The sequence below is a fragment of the Chelonoidis abingdonii genome, chromosome 5, assembly GCF_003597395.2.
Source record: "Chelonoidis abingdonii isolate Lonesome George chromosome 5, CheloAbing_2.0, whole genome shotgun sequence".
Taxonomy (NCBI): domain Eukaryota; kingdom Metazoa; phylum Chordata; order Testudines; family Testudinidae; genus Chelonoidis; species Chelonoidis abingdonii.
In genome coordinates this window covers 53015673-53030411 of record NC_133773.1, presented here as the reverse complement: position 1 = coordinate 53030411, position 14739 = coordinate 53015673, and positions in this window count along the sequence as shown.

The window sequence follows — 14739 nt, the reverse complement described above, 5'->3', positions numbered from 1 at the left end:
GTCATCCTCAGTGTGTCTCTCACTGCTGCCTCTGTCTCACTCATGGCCTTCCAACTCTGTCCCTGGCAGTCCATGCCACACACCACACCACAGGCCCCCAACAAGCACTGGTCTGCTGGCAGACCCCTGCCTTCTCCCTTATCTGGCTTGTTGGTTTCCCTGCCTTAGTCTCCCCTGCAACCTCCCCCTGGGAACTCCCACTGAAACTCCCCTGTTAGCAGCTCTGTTTGCTGCCTCCTGTGCCGCTGCAGCTGTCTGAGATGATGTTAATTTTCACTTGAATGATTGGGGATCAAGTGGATGGAATATGCGGTATCACTGGCAGGACAGCCATCGGTTATCTTGTCAGGCTCTATTGAATCACAGCTGACATTGTTGGAAGTTTAGGAGTGGCTGGTGCTGGTGGTGTTCTACTGCAGTCCAGATGGAGGCTTAATGCTAATAGCAGTGGGGCCATTCCTGACCTATCTTGCCCCTTCCAGCAGTGTCTTATAGATTGCTGCCATGTGAACCAGACTCCTTTCCTGTTCATCTCAAGCTCCCCTCCCAACTTGTCCTTTCCCTCCATCCCATGAACGAGCAATTACTCATGAAGCAATAGGAGATTCCTTTGTACCCTATCACATGATTTGGTTAGGTACTTTAAAGATAAGAGGTTCAGTTTGTTTTTTTTTTTTTTTTAAGGGCATCATCTTGGATAAAGAGAGAGAGTGGGAAAAAGTGACACATGGCACAATTGGAATTGTCGCACAGTTCAGAGAGGTGTTATTTTGTTTATGCCAGAAAAAATTGGATTTCTGATATTTTTAATATTCATCATACTGCATAAAAACTACTAGTAAAACAGAATACCCAAGTCTTGAATAGTTTGCTTTATTACTGAGCTGATTTCACAACTCCATTAAACAGCTGCTGAAAAGAGTGAGCTGGTCATTTCAAAGTCACTAGATAAATGTTCATTATTTCAGCAGATGGATAATGTTGCATCTGGGTTTCATTCTTATCTCTGCCATGGTCTTTCTGTGTGACCATAGGCTAGCCCAGGGGTAGGCAACCTATGGCACATGTGCCAAAGGCGGCACATGAGCTGATTTTCAGTGGCACTAACACTACCCAGGTGCAGGCCACTGGTCCGAGGGCCTCTGCATTTTAATTTAATTTTAAATGAAGCTTCTTAAACATTTTAAAAACCTTATTTACTGTACATACAACAATAGTTTAGTTATATATTATAGACTTGTAGAAAGAGACCTTCTAAAAAGATTAAAATATATTACTGGCACGCAAAACCTTAAATTAGAGTGAATAAATGATAAGAGGGCTGTGAGTAAGGAGCCCAGTGAGTCTCACTCCAGCCTTGGAGTGAGAAGGACGTAGCTGGCTGGAAGATACAGGGTACCTTTGACAGAGCAGTTCTGGGACAGGGGCAGGCTGAGCTGGGGAGCTCAGGCCTTGCTACCTCCCAGGCTGAGGCCTGACAGGAAGGCCTAAGAAGGTACTGGGGCTGCAGGGAGACAGCTGGGGGCTAGCTCCCACAGAATAAGAGAGAAGGTGCTCTCATGGATTGGTAACTGGTTAAAAGATAGGAAACAAAGGGTAGGTATAAATGTTTTCAGAATGGAGAGAGGTAAATAGTGGTGTGCCCTAGGGGTCTGTACTGGGACTAGTCCTATTCAACATGTTCATAAATGATCTGGAAAAAGGGGTAAACAGTGAGATGGCAAAATTTGCAGGTGATGCAAAATTACTAAAGCTAGTTAAAACCCAGGCAGACTGCGAAGAACTACAAGAGGATCTCTCAAAACTGGGTGACTGGGCAACAAAATGGCATATTAGGAATATGGAAAGGCTTCAGTATGAGGAGAGATTAATAAGACTGGGACTGTTCAACTTGGAAAAGAGCCAGCTAAGGGGAGATATGATTGAGGTCTATAAAATCATGAGTGATATAGAGAAAGTAGATAAGGAAGTGTTATTTACTACTTCTCATAACACAAGAACTAGGAGTAACCAAATTAAATTAATAAGCAGCTGGTTTAAAACAAACAAAAGGAAGTATTTCTTCACACAACACACAGTCAACCTGTGGAACTCCTTGCCAGAGGATGGTGTGAAGGCCAAGACCATAACATGGTTTAAAAGAAAGAACTAGATAAATCCATGGAGGATAGGTTCATCAATGGCTATTAGCCTATTAGATGGTGTCCCTTGCCTGTGTTTGCCAGAGGCTGGGAATGAGCGACAGGAGATGGATCACTTGATGATTACCTGTTCTGTTCATTCCCTCTGGGTCACCTGGTACAGGCCACTGTCGGCAGACAGGATACTGGACTAGATGGACCCTTGGTCTGACCCAGTAGGGCCATTCTTATGATCTTGTGTGAAGGATATTTAGCCAATAAGATTGCATCCTTTCCAGTTAATTGTTTCTCCCTGAGTAGCATCTAGTCATTTCTTGAATGACCCCAGTTTCTTTTCATTCTTTCTGCTATATTTTTTCCTACATTAGCTGTCCACATAGTGCATTTCTGTTTCATTATTAACAGCTGGTGTTAACATCCATGTAACCTTTTCTCTGCTAGCTGTCGTGTTAGTCAGACTTTTTTTGACCTTCTGCCTTGAGTTATCCAGGAGGAAAATGTCAATGGACAAACTTATAGCCTGTTTTGGTGCCCCTTCAAGAATGCTGTTGATATTTTTTTCACCCCTGGTAATTAATAGCTACTGTCTCCCTTGAAAATGCAGAGCACAAAGGTGAGCCTATAATTATGGCTGAAGGCAGTTCCCTGAAATGTTGAGCTGTGTCCTAGTGCTGTGCATCAGAATTTCAAATGAGGCAAACCCAGCTGTAAGAGAAGCAAAACAGCAGTAAAATTACAGCACCAAAGAAATGCAAACAACAAACCTTTCTTCAGACCACATTTCAGAGGATGGCAGCTAGAACTTGCTTTGCGGCATCCTATAAGCTCAACTAGATAATTAAATTTTGTTCTTTTCAGATGGCAGTTTAAATCATTTCCTAACGATCATCAGTCCTTCCTATAAGATTGCTGTCAGCCTGCTTGGAATTCAAGATCAGAATAATAATTTGGGGACTATGAGAGCTCTGCTGGACATTGTTACTTTCCTAATGCTTCCCCTGAGCCCTGCTTTGAAATCTTTCAAGAGTTTTTCTTAGACAGGAAAATGGAGAGAGATACTTGTTTTGCTGTTCTAGTAATCCACAGGTAAAAGTGAGGTTATGAGAGCCCTAGGTTTCCATCTGGTCATATTCTGTTCCCAAGTGCTTCTCCTACTGCCCCTTTCCAACCAACATTTAATTATAATGAATAATACTGGATATCATGGTGTATCATGGCTAGAAACCAGAGTGCGTAAACAGAGCTTCAAATGGAAACATTTTTAGCACGATCCAAAACTAATTGAAATCAATGGGCATCTTTCCATTGACTTAATTGGAGTTTGGATCAGGCCCCAAATGCTTTGTCAGAGGTTTGATGCTTGATCAGTCTCCCTATGAAGGGAGAGTATCTTAGAATGGCTGTTATGCCGGTGGTGCGTGAAGAATGAGAATGGTCAGGGCAGGGGCATTGAGTTAGTTGACATGAAATCTGATTTGATTTCATTTTCGATTTAGAAAAAGAACAACATTGCAGGAAAGAAGATGAAATCTTAAATATCTCCCACTGTGTTGTCATTTTTGCCAGATTGATTTAACACAGCATTTTAACAAAAACAACAAAAGCAGGCCAGTCACATTTTAATTTTATAGAAAAAAATAAGTTTAGCAGTAACCGAGTAAATGTTTATGCAAGAAACAGATATAGTGTTGTATAAAGAACTTACGATCAACATCAGGAACTTTTAAAAGGTGCTTAAAGTTGTATTTATAATGTATAATAAATACTGCTGTCCTTAGTTTTGTATCTGCAGATAAATACAATAGGAGTTCTTAAAGGACCAGATTTTCAAAGTTAAATGTTCACAGACTTTTGCATGTGCTTATGTTACATATACAAATACAAGATTTCTTTGCCTCTGTGAGAATACACTCCCTTTTTGAAGAGAGCTAGCGCATCCCTGTCTGAGATTACTTTTTATTCCCAGTTTATACAGATACTTCTGAAGAGCAATATTTTTCCACAGTGTATCCCATTTAGAGCTGCTCAGGAATTTTCCATTGAAAGAATTCTTCTATGGAAAATGCAGTTTTCACAATCTCAATTTTTTCAACTTTCCATTGGAAAAATTTAAAGGAAATATTTTATTTTGGGTCAGGTGGCTCAGAGGATGCACAATAGACTGCTTCAGAATAACTGGCCCACAGGGAAAAGTTTTTTACCCACCAATTAACTATTCATATAAGTATTATTACTATGATTTATTAAGCATATTTTGGTAATGTCCAAAGGCTCTATCTGGGATCAGGGCCTCACTGAACTGGACACTGTACAAAAACACATGAATATATAGGGCAAGCCCCAAAGAGATTGCAGTTTTAAGACAGCAGGAGTGGGATATAAAATTCCAGCAAAGTGATGAGGGTGGATATCAGCATGAGGTCTGCTTGCTCCATGGCTTTTCTTTGTTTGCTTGTTTTAAATATAAACTGTCCCTGAGTGGCTATCTAACTAGACAACATCAATGCCTGCTGCTCTGGCAGTTGTTTCAATCTCTCACCCAAGGGGCTGGCTCCCACAGGAGGTAGAGGTGTGGCTTAAACCTTCAAGGAGGCTCTCTAGAGGCTGGGATCCTGCAGGAAGTTTAGTAGAATCTGAAAGAGGGGTCATTGGCTTGCGAGTCCCTGCAGATGTCTTGATCCACTCAGAGAGCAAAGACTCAAAGCTCCAGTTCAAATTCCAGGCTCCGAACCAGATCCTCAACTGGTGTAAATAGGCATAATTCCATTGTTGTCTATGGAACTTTGCTGATTTACATCAGTTGAAGACCTGTTCTCCTTATATTACAGGCATCAACTGTTACTCTAAACACAACAGTTTTTCATATGGAAATAAATCTGCCAATCTATCATTAACAACCATGCCATTTCTGTGTGGGACCTCCCAGGGAGTTTTTCGCTAAGCTCTGCAATTTCTCAGGTTCCAAAGGCAGAAAAAGCAAATAAAAAGTTTTAGAAGTCTTGACACACAAAATAACTATGCCTGTGTAGGCTGGGAAGGGTTGAAGGAAAGGCTTTGTCTAGGGATTTTTTTTCCCTTGCCTGTTGCAAAAATTCCAGTGATACTGTGGCCAAAAGGAAACCTTGAGTAGGAGTAGAGAGGTTATTGTACCACTATATTTGGCACTGGTGCAGCTGTTGCTGGAATACTGTATCCAGTTCTGGTGTCTACAATTCAAGAAGGATGTTGATAAATTGGAAAGAGTTCAGAGAAGAGCTATGAGAATGATTAAAGGATTAGAAAACCTGCATTAAAGTGGTATGAACTCAGTTTATTTCATTTAACAAAGACATGGTTAAGGAGTGAATTGATTATAGTCTATAAGTACCCTCATGGGGACAAATATTTAAGAATGACTCCTCAGTCTAGCAGAGAAAGATGTAACATGATTCAATGGCTTGAAGTTGAAGCTAGACAGACAGGAAATAAGGCATACATTTTTAACAGTGAGAGTAATTAGCCAGAGGAACTATTTACCAGGAGTTGTGGTGGATTCTCCATCACTGGCAATTTTTAAATCAAATTGCGATATTTTTCTAACAGATATACTCTAGGAATTATTTTGGGGAAGTTTTGTGGTCAGTGTTATGCAGGAGGTCAGACTAGATGATCGCAATGGTCCTTTCAGGCTTTGGAATGTATGAATCTATGAATATTAACTCTCCAAAGCGTGTAAAACACTCCTGAGTTTCTCAGACAAAGGACACTACATAGGTACAACATGTTACAGGATGTTAAACGTTACATCCTTCAATGGAGGCTGAAGGGTGGTCATTGTTTTCAGAGACTTCCCTGAAGAAGTACCCTCTTTCAAAACGGTTTAATGTGTCTTGTTCTCAGTGGGACTGAGGCCACAGGCTGCCTTCGGTTAAGATATCTTTCTCAAAAAGGCCATCATCTCCCATTGTTCTCAATCAGACTGAGGCCATAGACTCAAAGACTTCAGCCATGGTGAATTACTGACTGAAATTTTGTTGCAAGAGCGAGGTGTTCCTATAACTGTGCTCTGTCCCTGTGAAACATCATAGACAGATGGAATGTTCATTGTACTTCACTTATCTCCAACAATCTCTTATTTCTTTTCTCCTCCAAGCTCACTATGTTTATGAATATATATCTATATAAGAGATGTTACACTGTGTTTTCACTTCCATCTTTTTAAAAGAACTAACATCACATCAGAGGCATCCATACCACATAACTCTGCACTGGTGTCATTTGCACTGTACTCTAGATCATACCAAAAGTGGCTGCTTTTGGTGTAGTTACAGTCAAACTGAAGGAGCTCATGGGCAAATTTCATCAACCTCTGCATTGCCCATTATGTGTGCACTGTACTGAGTTCAGACAAACCTGAAATTCAAAGTAAAATGGAACGGATGGTGACGTCACGTGAAATGGACCTTACAGTCTGATTTGTCAAATCCCATGAGCACCAAGTCCAGAAGGGCTCATATAGGTCCTCTGCTCTGGTCCTTATGTTGATAAACAGAGAACTTCAGACCAGTAAGCTGATCAGTCCAGCCTTTCAGCAGTATCAGCCCACTCTAAAAAAGGCATGTAATATAACTCTTTCCTGCCTCATAAACTGCCATTAAAGTACTGTAGGTGGAGATGGTGCTAAAAGTAGGAAGCAAAATACAGGGATGCTCCTCCAGTGCTGCAGCACAGATCTGAGCTAGGGATCCCAGTGCAAAGGGTAAGGGGTATGTGGGGAATAGGAATAACTTCTGCAGGAAAGGTCTGATCAGAGTCAATGACTTATCTTTCTTTCTCTGTCCCCCACCTCTTCCCACCCCTCCACCTCCCTGTCTTCCTTCAGACATTTAATCTTTGTTTGTGTGAAGCAGTAAGAAATGTTCATGTCCTCTGGTCAGGCATGCTGCTGGTATTCGGCACCTGCTGAGGTGGAAGTTCACTCTGACTGCTGGGTAAGTATAAAATGCAAACACTTAAAACAGTCAAAGAACAGCAGTCATGGAGAAAGCCATTTTTAAACCCCACACAAACTTTGTTCCGCTGGAAATTCAATGTGTTTTTCCTGCGACGAAGTCACACCCCACTATTTTCCTGATAGGGGATATTTTTATTTTAGGTTATCAATTCATATGAATACATTAGGAAAGTAAATTCCTATACAAGGCCACATATTAGATCTGTACTGCCTGGTGGTCTCCTCCCGTCAAGTTTGCCTTACCACTAACCTTGACAAATATCTACCTTTAAAGTTACAGAATTGGATTCAGCCTTGGCTTTTCTTGAAGTCACTGTAGGCCCTCAGCATCAAAAGATCTGTTCCGAACCCCTAACTGGTGCTGCTGGCTTTCCAGTGCAAAATCACTCCCCTGTCTAAACTTTCAATCAGTCATTTTCTCTCCTCACTTGTGCAGACACGCTACTGGCCTCTTTTCCTGATCAAAAAAGTAACAGGTGTTCCCAGTCAGTCAAAAATACACGTTAAGATAATTTCATCATCCCCAGTTTACTGGGCCAGCCTTCTTGTTAGGAAGAAAGATTAAAAGAACTAAATATGCATTAGGAGTGTCACTGTTGTTAGTTGATTTTACAAGGAAGATGCTCAAGTACCACAGGGATGTGCAGCATCTAAAGTGAGTGGAGAATAAGCACAGGCTTGTGCCATGAGATTTCTTTGGATGTTTTTGGGTGATGGGAAGGGATGAAGAAACAATCAGTTTAATCTATTAACGTTACTCTAAGGGAGAGGGGGGACGAGCGTTGTGCCAGTTGTGTACATTTTTACGTGTGTACTGTATTCTTGGTTTTGCTACTTCCCTTGCCTCTTTCACTTTGCACTTCCTATCCATTTATTTATCCACCTATGAGTTTTATACTGCTGTACATCCCTATGGTACCTGAGCACCTTTCATGTAAAATCAGCTACAGTCTCTGGCTCTTCTCCCTTTTACAGCTCACTTTGGGTCCCCTCACCCTGCTGTTCCTGCCACCATTTTCTCCTTACAGTTACTTATTTTGAATGCACTTGTAATCCTTTTCTTAGAAGGGCTGGCCTAGTCATTCCCCCAGAGAAGTGTTAAACTAGACAACAGATTATCTTCCTCAATTCTTGTCCCTTTGCCTCCTTTCAAATTCAAAATAAAAGTCCTGACACTAGCAAAATGCATGTTAAACTCTACCATTCAATCACAACAATAGCAATCCATTCCCCTCTCTGAATTTGAACATTGTCTTAAATTCTAAACATCAAATTCTTCCCAGATTTGTAGCCTGTGCAGTGCCATTGAAGTTTATAGGATTTCTTAATATCTGAAGTATTCCAGAAGCCGCACTGACAAATGTTCTGTTAATCAATTATTGAAAAATCTTTGCATTATTAATTGTTCTCACACTCTGAAAAGCAGACAAATGTGCATAATCCTAATTTCTAGTTCCCCCCATAATTTAATTGTTCAGTGATGTTTGGCTGGAGAAAGATTTTTCAAAAGTCTTTTTAAAAATCTATTTTTTTTCACGACAGCCGTACTTTCAGCTATGTCTATGATTTTGTCAAACATAGGGGAAGGTCAGAACGTCATATAAAATAGATCATCTTCCTTAGAGCAACACTCCAGCAAGTAGAGAAGTAGATCAATAGAGCATGTTGGAACCATTATAATCCAGATTCTGAAAATTCCTCATAGCAGTACTTGGAGACGTGAACAGAAAATGTGTTTTCTTTTAAGGGTGACCAACTGCAGTGCTACTGTCACTCAGACACTGAGAGCCCTCTTTGAATGCAGATGTCATGCTCACTTTGATAGTATGCCGTATAGGTGACACTTTTGTTTAGTTACCTATTGTAAATAGGCAGATAAAATGATAACTGCCAAAACTTTGATCATTTTTCAAATTAACCGAGCCTTTTTGAACGGTTGGAAATATTAGAGACTCCCACATCCAAGCACTCACTAACTAACTCAGATGGGGAGGAGGGTCAAATAATCTCATCTCCACCCCCATATTGAGGATAAGCAGAAATTCCAAGATAATCAGTGATTAGAAAAATAGAATTCCTTATTCTTAATTGCACAACAGATAAGAAAAATCCACCCTGCTCTCTAGCACTGCAGTCCACAGAAATATTTAATTCTTGATTAGACATGGCATAACGCCCACTATTCATAAAGATCATAGGTGCTACCATTATACAAGTGTCAGCTAGCCAATTGATTTATGTATACAAATTTCTTAGACCAAGATCATGAAATTAAGGCAGGAGCAAAGAAAGACCAAAGGTTAATGTGTTTTTTTTTAAATTACATTTTGTATCAGAAAGATGAATGCATTAAACTAGTTATAAAATCAGTGGCATATGGTTCATATTTTTGAAACTACATCTTAGGGTGATCATCTACAGTTCAAGGAAATAAAGGACAACTGGCTGCAAATACAGGACAACTTTTTTAGGGCAACTGCCCCACAATGTAATATAAATGGTAAAAAATGATATATTTGTAACACAATATATAATCCTTTATATTATTCCTTCAAAATGTACAGATGTCAGTTTTAAGACAAAATATATGGCTCTTAGTGTCTCAAAAGCAACCATCAGAGAACTTGGAGAATCACTAGAAGAAATAAGTCTTTACCTTTCTCAGGAGCAAGAATTTCCTGCAGCATCAAAAAATCTAAGGAGAAAAAAACAACTTAAAGCATCAAACATGGTAAGACAACAATGTTGCGCATTGAAGTCTAGAGGAAAGCAACAAAAATGATTAAAGGTCTAGAAAACATGACCTCTGAGGAAAGATTAAAAAAACTGGGTTTGCTTAGTCCGGAGAAAAGAAGACTGACGGGGAACATGATAACAGTTTTGAAGTACATAAAAGGTTGTTACAAGGAGGAGAGAGAAAATTATTCTCATTAACCTCTGAGGATAGAACAAAAAGCAGTGGGTTTATACTGCAGCAAGGGAGTTTGAGGTTGGACATGAGAAAAAATTTCCCAACTGTGAGGGTGGCTAAGCACTGGAATAAATTGCCTAGGGAAGTTATGTAGCTTGTGTCACTGGAGGTTTTCAAGAACAGGTTGGACAATCACCTGTCAGGGATGGTCTAGATAATACTTGGTCCAGGGGACTGGAGTAGAAGACCTCTCAAAGTCTCTTCCAGTCCTATAATTCTATATTTAGGCTTTAAAGATGCCATCAACATGACTTTCACATCAAGTGATATGATAGATAGCATCTGGGAAGAGAAAAAGATGGCAGCGAGCGAAACATTACACAGAACAATAGCAAAAGAAGCCAAATCTAACCACATGACATGAAGAAGCTTGACTAGACCATCACAAGATCAAAATAAATGGCTGAAACTGGTAGACATCCTATACCCCTGACAGGGCAGGAGGATAAAGAACGAAGAAGAAAAAAGAAAATTCTCTAGTCCTGATTATCTTCTCCTGTCTTCTTTTGTCCCAGTACTTTTGTCACAGATAAGGTTATTTAGGCATTCCTCTTATCTATAAAGATTGGATAAACTAATCAGAGAACAAAAACAATACCCTATGGCTTAGATGATAAACAAGGCTGGCTCCAGGCACCAGCTAAAGAAGCAGGTGGTTGGGGTGGCCAATACCCAGGGGTGGCACTTCAGCTGCTATTGGAGCAGCATGTCCGGGTCTTCAGCAGCAATTCGGCAGCGGGTCACTCAGTCCCTCTTGGAGTGAAGGACCTGCCGCCGAAGAGTGGAGCGGGGCGATTGCGCCTTTTTTTTTTTGGTCGCTTGGGGCGGCAGAAAACCTGGAGCCAGCCCTGGTGATAAATCACACAATTGCAAATATTGAATTCTTGAAGAATAAGTCACAATAAACAATTTGCTAGCAATCAATAGGCTGAAATTTGTTCTCACAAAGCGTTAGTTGAAAAAGTATGAATTGTGAACAAATTCATGAAAGTCTGTGTTCAGCAGATACTTATGGATTTTATTGCCCTGGTCTCTAGCTCATATAATCTGTGCCTGGAAGGAGTATTTTCATTTTCCTGTGGAAAACTGGAGAGAGGGAAGTATGCTAGAGATAGATGTTCAAACTGCCATATGTGGCTATGTGAAAAATATGGCTTTGGTTCCTGAGCTAAAATTGTGTCCTTGGGAAATAAGGAGCCCTAAAATTTTGTAATACTGGCTGCCTAGTTATATAGAACGTGTCAAACATTCAGCAAATTTCATTTGTTAGGAATCTACTACATGGCTAAATATCATATTAAAAATAACAAAACAAGTAACTAATAGCCTGACTTTGAAATAAAGATGTAGTTCTGCAGCAGTTTTATTGGTATAATTTATGATTTTCCTAGTTCAAAATGTTTTGTGAAGCACAGATATTTTGGGTAATGTGCTTTGTAGTGTGTGTGTTAGTTTTTACAGGATACCCCTAGTAATTTGAGATATAAAAGACCTATCAAGTCATCTAGTCTAACCTTCTGCCAGTGTAGGATTGTTTCCTAGAGTGTATGTTTTAGTACATTCAATATATATTTATAAATATTGCAAATATTTAAATATGCTACAACTAACCGATATGCTGCTTGCACACCTATAATAAATATAAGCAGTCTTCTTCTGTTGATGATGTGCAAGAACAAACCCCACACCTTGACTTTTATATCACATGCTTTTTATATCACAGGATTTACAGCTACATGCACATGCTCTTTCTCTTTCTTTCATGCACACACACACGCATGAACACTCACACAGAGGCAGATATATATTCCATGAGACTTGCTGCCATACGTGTAAAGTATAAATTCATTTACAAAAAAATAAGAAAAAATGGATAGTTTTTATCCTGTAATTCCTTCATAACAACTCAGAGCTTGATTCCTTACTGACTTCTGTACTTATTTGCACGAATGCTAAGATGGTATAAAATGAACCACTCTTTTTTGATTATGCAGGGCAGATTCTTTGCCTGGTTAACAGATTATAGAGTTTTGTTTATTAAACTGTTACCTAAATCTTTCCCATTGGTTATAGTTTATAAAAAGATAATGGGTCTGATTCTCCTCTCACTACCTCAGTCTTATGTAACACTATAGATTTCAGTGGAACTACTCTTGATTTACACTAGTGTAAGTAAGAGAAGAGTAAGGCCCTAGAGTTTTAAGAAAATCAAACATTTTTTTTTTGAGTTTTTTGGACTAGACATGTATCTGAGATTATAGAGTCTGGGGGCCTTAACATTCCTCCTGTCCATGTCTTTATTACCAGACTGTTATTCAGTGAAATTCACCTTAGAAGTCGTGAATTCCTCTGCAGGACATGTGAAAATGTAAAGCTCCAGGTCTGCATCACACTCTACTTGGAATCTAAGGCTATCTTTGAGAAGAGCAGACAGGTTTTGTCTTATTTGTTCAGGAGGAGCTGAGGTATTTCTCAGTGCAGCTTTTCTATTACAAAATTGCCATGAGCCAGTTTCATCACAGGATTATAACTGAAAGTGTCCGGAGTCTATAGTGAATTCAATCCTGAAGGGATCCAGTGATGGTGGACTATGATGTGTCACAGCCCCAGGCTATCTTTCCAAAGCTGATCAGTTCTTGGCCATCAGTATTTGTATAGTTTCATTTCAGTTTCTGGAGGACAGCAGTCCGCATCATAAAATAACCACTAAAACCAAAGTATCAGCAGAAAGGCCAAAGACTGAATCTGAATGTAGCATTGTTAGAGTTGGCTCTTAGAGAACGGAGCTGGGTCACATTGAGTGGACAGTGAAGAATTCTGAATGTTTACTGCTTATGCTTTCATAGTCCTTTGGCTAGTGATTGTCATTCTCTAGGGCTTTCAATATGGCACCATTCATAAGAACAAATGTTGTTGATGGAACACCTGGTGCTTCTTATATGGAGTGGATTATTTTAGTTTTGCGATATGCTCATCAAAATCAAGATAATGTATGGGAAATTAGAAAAAGTTTTTTGACATTTGAGGTTAGCAAGAATTAAAAAGAAAGGAATTTCAGAGCTGATATGCAGAGTATTACAAGAGAGTGGTATCAAGCTCCAAAATGGTAGAGGCCTAGGATATGACAATAGGTCAAATATGGCTGAGCTTTTAAAGGAGCGCAAGCTGTAATTTTACCGAAGAATCCTCAGACAATCTGTTCACTGAGTTGTGTGTACAGGCTCTGAATTTTTGTGCTATGCATGCAGAGTCTAGCATAGAGATGAAGAGTTTCTTTGGAAATACTAAAAATTCTCAGCTTGTTCAGCTCCAACCGTTCCCGATGGGAAAATCTACAGGAAGCTGCAAATACTTTGTCAGACTTGGTGGTGTGCAAGAATTTAAGCAGTGAAATCACAAGCAAAGATTCTGAGGGAAATTCTACATGCTTTAGTAAAACTGAAGGAAGAACTCAACCTGCCTGTGGACTTTTGAAATGAAATGGACTGTTTGCCTAAATGGTTAAAGTCATTTGAATTCCTTTTTCCAGCCACCTTCTGGTTTAAAACTACAAGCCATTGATAACTTAAATCATTTTTTTCAGGACTCTGAGCTTACACTGGATGAAGAAATAAGGCAGATGAAATCACTTCTAACTGAACCAAAGTGTTTTTGAGACTCTTAGCCTCTGTTGATGAATCAAACTTGTAGCAGTTAGTTTTGGCCTTGGACAAGATTTCAAGAAGAAAAAAGGCAGATAGAGAAAAACATTCCATGATGAAGAACTGTGTAAGACTATGAAAACTAAGAAACAGAGTTCAAAGCTTGACATTGCTCTAGACACCCTTATCTGTGAAATTACAAGAAGATCTGAAGCAGCTGAAAAAATCAGCAGCATGTTCTCATTTATTTTGAAAACAACTACATATGATGCCAATTCCAGGATCACAAAAGAGTTAGATTTATCAACATGCCACTAAGAGAGATGATAGAAGAGGATTTTGTTGAAGGGACCCTTCTTTTAAATAAGCTCAGAATGACACTATTTGAAAAGTGACTATAATTAAGTTGCTAAACAAGATTTCTGAAAAAGGGCTGCAGATGTTTTCACACAGACTTGCATCACTCTAAGGATTTTTGTCTTGATAGCAATTCCCTTTAGTAACTAAGCCCTGATTAAAAAGCAAACAAACAAAAACTCAAAAAAGTCCAGCCTCCAATTTACTATTGGCCAAGACTGCATTATTGGCCTCAGTGAGGCTGTCAACAAAGCACGATCTTGAAAGGAACCTAAATTATGATAGTATTATAAATGTATTCCCTTAAAAAAATTGAGAAAGATAAACATGACGTAATTTTGTCTTTTATAGTAATAAATCAGCTTTGGTGTTTTCAATAGCATTGTTCTTAAGCTCTCCCTTTTATGGTAATTTTGAGGGACTCAGTTTCAGATTTTGCCCAGGGCCCGCCAAAACCTCTGTGTAGCCCTGTTACCTAGCTGTTATATCAAGGGCTAGGAGTCAGGACTCTTGGGCTCTATTTCTTCCTTTGCCACTTACTCACTTTGTGATCTTTTGCAAGTCACTTAGGTCACAATGTTCAAATATAGGTACCTAAATTAGGCATGTGAATCTAAATTTAAATGGACAAATATG